Here is a 6,055-nt window from a genome sequence, read left to right as displayed (position 1 = left end):
CATATGATGGATGCAGCTGGTCTCATAGCTGCTCGTGTAGGGACACTAGGGATACAGTACAGGTGCTCATTGGAGAATGAGTTCACTGATTGATCCGCTTACGGAATGCTGGATGGTTGATGATGCCTTATTGTCAAACAACAATTCCGTAGTCCTAGTGGTGTATCTGGTTCTTAGACTTGAGACACCAAGGATGTCCTGTATGAGTGCTCCACTCTTTGATACCAGACTTATAGGTTTGGCTGTTCCCAGATCTAGTACAGCTGGTCATTGGGAGTGGTAGTCGACCTTACGAGGGCTATTGAGTGTCGATAGAGGATCATCCACTCTCGGTATCATGAGAGGAATATCCCATGTGTTCTTGCTCAGACAAATCCCTGGCCAGGGTCATTCGGGTTGAGAGAGAAAGAGTTCTCCGGGAGAATCCGATTAGAGCGAGACTCGAGAAGAAACCGTATGGGTCTGACAGCACCATGCTCGATATACGGTCTCTGGGATATTAGATGGATGAGGGACTATAGGTACATGGTAACTGAGGACAGACAGGTCCAATGGATTGGATTCCCCTGTATCGTCTGGGGACTACGGCGTAGTGGCCTAGTACTTCCGTAGTCGATGAGTCGAGTGAATTATTACAGAGATAATAATTCACTTAGTTAGAAGGAGTTCTGACAGGTATGACTCACGGCCAGCTCGATATTGGGCCTAGAGGGTCACACACATATGGTAGGCATTGCGATGAGTAGAGGTTCGGATATGAGATATCCGACGGAGCCCTTGTCTTATTGGATGCAGATCCAATACCCACTAGGGAAAGGACCCATTAGGGTTTTGACACGGGATCTCTATAAATAGGAGGGATTCACAGCCTCATAGGCTAGAGTCTTTGCTTGCCCTTCCTATTCTCCTCTCCCTCTCCACCTCAGAGTAGGCCTGGAGTTTTGAGGAGCGTCGTCGCAACCCTGCTGTGTGGATCACCGCTAGAGAGGAGGACGCTTGACCTCCTTCACCCTCTCCTAAGGATCTGCAAGGAAACAGGGATATACGATCTCCCTAGGTAACACAATCTCTATACGCAGTTTTTGTGTTTTTTACGGATTTTGCGCACCAATCTTCGCACGACGATAAACATCTTTTTGGGAATCGGGGATTTTTGTTTTCTTGTTCTTCCGCTGCGCATATGATGTCGCCCCCCCCCTATGATTTCCCAACACAAAATTCCTCCGATTTTCATAGTTTGTGGATTAGCGTAGCCAGCCAATGCATGCACTATATGTGTGATGGCTTTAATATCTTCATCAGTTTCCACACCTTCATAATTAGGGAAAACTTTTGATGATTGAGCCGATCGAGAAGGAACCAAAAGCAAAAGAGTTAGACTCCTATCATGAAGGTGTGGAAACTAATGAAGATATTGAAACCATCACACATATAGTGCATGCATTGGCTGGCTATGCTAACCTACAAACTATGAAAATTGGAGGAACTTTGAAGCATTAGCCTGTCACTGTTTTTGTTGCTGCGTGCGACGGTGGTTGCTGCGTGCTTTGTTTTTGTTACACCACAGAAGGAGTTGGCCGGAAGGATCACGAGCGGTTGAGGAGAAGGCTATGGTGGCTGGCAATAGTGGTGGCTCGGTGGGAGGTGACGAGGTGGCTACTGTAGAACGAGGGGTTCATCGTTGGCCAGAAGTAGTGGCGGTGGTGGGGCTGGCCAAAAGCAAGGGAAGCAGGGGCCCCTTTCGACCAGATAGGCTTCAATTGGGAGAATATGTGGTTGTGGCGGTTACGACGTAATGAGGAGGGGAGGTTGCTGGCTGAGGGCTAGGGTGTTGTGTGCAGGTTGAAGGCTGGCTGGTGTTGAATCTCATATTTTGATGATGAAACCACTTGATATGTGTTTATGATTTAATCTGTGTTTTGAGTGACGCAGGATGCTTCGATCAGAATGAGACAATTAAAGCAGGAAAATCATATTGGGTCGGAGGAACAAGTCAGAAGATTGGACGTCGGGCCGGTGGATCGATCGACGTATCGACAGAAGGCTTCGGGCCGTGGATTTGGGCATTGGGCCAAGAAGAGCGGGTAAACGGTCGATATGACATTGACAAGCGGTGGCACCACCGGCCTCGAAAACCCAAGAGAATTCAAAATTTGGAGAACAAATTTGAATCCTCTTGGGGCCTATAAGTACCCCGCAATTCTCAGTAGAGAACACAACCTTTTGATGAGTAAGAAATTGAGATAAAGTCTTAGCAAAGTCTTTAATAAGTCTTATTTTCAATTGCTTGAGTGTTCACCTCCTTCTTTCTCGTTGAAAATTTGTGAGAGTGTGAACCACTTGTAAAAGATTGTAAGAGGGGTATTTGTCCTTCCCCTTCAAAGTGATTTGGTAGTGGAAGTTGGGAGCCTCATCGAAGAAGGCTTCGCAAGTGGATATAGGTCATTTTGACCGAACCACTTTAAATTAGTGTATTTCTTGAATGTGTGAGTTCTTACTTTCCTGAAATTATTATTTACACTACTACTAGTTTTCGATTTTCATCTACTCAAGTTACTATCGAAACAAAATCTCCTCGTATTTACGAATTCGTTTTCAAACTTATGAGTTTTAATCCGCTGCACTAATTCACCTCCCCCCCCTTTTAGTGCCGCTCCGATCCTAACAATTGGTATCAGAGCCATGATTTTCTACTTTGGTTTAACACCCAAATAAAAATGGCTCTTTACGACTTTCAAGAGGGTCACTCTCTTATTCGTTCCCCCTTTTTCAATGGGATGGACTACACTTATTGAAAAACTCGAATGAGAGTTTTCTTACTTTCATTGAATCTCGAGTTTTGGAATATTGTCGAAAATGGATTTGAAAAATCTTCTCTTTCGATGAGCGAATGGGATGAATCGGAGAAGAAAGTTTTTGCTTTAAACGGAAAGGCTATGAATGCCTTATATTGTGCACTTGACAAAAATGAATTTAATCGCGTTTTGATATATGATTCGGCTTTCGATATTTAGAGAACGCTTGAGGTCACTAATGAAGGCACTAGCCGAGTGAAAGAGTCAAAATTAACATTCTTATGCACTCTTACGAACTTTTCTGAATGAAACTAAGTGAGTCCATCGGAGACATGTACACCCGTTTCACGGATGTCATCAATGGACTCAAAACTCTTGGTAAAAGTTTTTCTAACTTTGAACTAGTAACTAAAATCTTAAGATCCCTTCTAAAAAATTGGGATCCAAAAGTTACGGTCATTCAAGATGCCAAGGACCTTAAGACATCCTCTCGAAGAACTAATTGGGTCTTTAATGACCTACGAAATGAACAATGTGATAAAAAGAGAACTTGAGAACAACCTTCCAAAGGACAAGAAGGATTTGGGACATAGAACACATGAAGACCACTCGAGCATACACTCAAGTGATGGTGAACTTGAACTCACTAAGAAATTTAAAAAATTAATGAAACAAAAATTTAAGAACGAAAAGAACGAAACTACTTGCTTTGAACACAAGAAGAAGAACACAAATTGGGAAGAATCGAGCTTCTCCGAAGACGAAGAGAAAATCAAGAAAGGCAAGATGGCAAACTACGCCTTAACCACCTTCATCAATGAGGTAATCGAAACCCCCTTAATTTATTTTAAAATTACTTGATGCTTTCCATGATGTATTTTCTTTTTATTAGTTTATAAAAAGTAGTTTTAATTGTATAATGTAATAAAAATGAAAAAATTAGGAATCATGCTTATCATTCTAGTAATTTGAAAATAATCATGAAAATTGTATGTTTATGATAAACAAAATGATTTTGATTAAAAATGCCTTATGAAATATGATATCATGCCTAACAAATTTATTTTTTGAAACTATGCATGATGATGATGAGTTTTGGGTAATTTATAGTTTATTGATTTTGATGATTTTCATGATGATATTTTGTGATTTATGGATTATCGATTTTTACCGTGATGAAAGTTGCTTTTAAAAATGATGCATAGCTTTTGTATGCAAACTAAGCATGAAAAGATAGATTCACTTAAAAAGAAAAATGCATGACTACAACAAATAACAAAATAATTTTGTTTGAATATACCTTATGCTCAATGAAACCATGATTGATGAATATGCTTTATGTTTAATGATTTCTTTACCTCGTATGTCCTATCATGATGAATATTTTGAAAATAAATAAAATCATATTTGATTTGAAGTAATGCATAATAATCATGCTTAATGAGTTTTCTTTCGAAATGATGCATAATGATTTTTATGAGTTATGGATTATCGATTTTCTTGATAATAAAAGTGGTTTTAAAAATGATGTATATTTTGATTTGACATAAATGAAATAGGCATGCTTGTATGAAATAGTATAAGTGTCATGCTTGACAATTGTATACTTAATAATGCTTGATGTTGTAATGAAAATATTAAAATTTTGATACCATGATTAATAACTTTATGCATGAGATTTTAAAGTAATACATAATGATTTTTGTAATTTATTGGTCTTGATGGTTTTATGACGAAATTCATTTTTTGATCTTAAACGTTGATGCATGTTTGAAAAGCATGTTAATATGAAATCAATCACTTAAAATGAAACACTTAAAAAAAAATGGGGTGGGGAAATCTATTATCAATGAAATCATGAATCTATTTATGTTATGAATTTTGTGAACCATAAAAATGATTTTGATAATATAAATTTGAAATGAGTTTTATCAAAATCATGATCTTGATTTTTTGTTGATCATTTTGATTATTTAAAAAGAGATTTGTCAAAATGATTCATGGAATTTTGGATTCATGACTTGATCCTTCATTTGTTTATGAGATAGTTGAAATCTTTGTACCTTTGAATTCTTTCCTTCTCCTTTCGATTTTTGAATTCATGCATGTTATATGTTGAAGATTTGAAATCATGTTTTGATATCATGCATACCCAAGACATATTGATTTGATAAATTGAATAATTTGAAAATGAATGATGAATTTTCTCTTGAATGTAACTTGTGATATTCTTTATGAACCATCATCTTGATTTCTTGATATTCGATACATGAAATTTTATTGTGAATCAAGATCTTGTTCCTTGAACTTCCATGTTTCTCCTTATTGTTTACTAAAGAAGAAAATTTCCGAAATGAATCATGTTTTTTTTTGGAATTATAATTTTTATGATTCATAAAGAATTCAGAGATTAAAAAAATCTATCTATGTTTTTCTTTTTATGAATCTCTTGAAAATGATTTTGATTTGACGATTTGAATTTGAATAAGACTTATCTTGATTTTTTAAAATTTATAACTTAAGACTTCTTATGCAAGAATCAAGGTACTATAACATTTGATCTCCTACATTTCTTTTTGACATTTATAAAAATAAAGGAGATGTGTTGAAATAAATCATGTCTTTTAGTATTCAAATGGTCTTATCTTTGATGATATGATTTCTTTGTATCTATGATACAAATGCCTTGATATGATTGAATCACTGTTATAAAAGAAAAAGGAAATTGTTAGCTTGCTAATTGCAAAAATATACGCTAGCTTGAATGATAAAACATGAGATTATCTATAGTACAAATTTATTGTTATTGTGATGTAATGATTAGAATATTGATGAAATTATAAATGATGATTTGGTATTATGCATAAAATACTCTTGATATTATTTTGATGCATACAAATCAAAAGTTATGAACATGCAAGTTATGAACATGCATGGTAGGATATAATTTGACAAAATTGATACCATTATGAAATATTTATGATTTGCAATGATGCATGCAACACTTATGCTTTCTAATTATGATGTGATGTATTGTATATGATGTAAATCATGATTTAAAATACTATGAGTTGTTGTTAAAATGATGTATTATAAATGTTGATTTAATGTTTTGTATCATGAATGTTTGGTATCATGATCAAAATGTTGATAAATAGTTAAAAATTTTAGTATCATGTATGATATCCTTGTTGAATCTCGTATTTTGATGATGAAACCAATTGATAATTATGTTTATGTTTAACTGCATTTTGAGTGAT

This window comes from Musa acuminata, chromosome BXJ1-9 (genome assembly GCF_036884655.1).
Source record: "Musa acuminata AAA Group cultivar baxijiao chromosome BXJ1-9, Cavendish_Baxijiao_AAA, whole genome shotgun sequence".
Classification (NCBI taxonomy): Eukaryota; Viridiplantae; Streptophyta; class Magnoliopsida; order Zingiberales; family Musaceae; genus Musa; species Musa acuminata.
The sequence above is the reverse complement of the archived record's forward strand: the minus strand, read 5'-3'. Positions refer to the sequence as shown.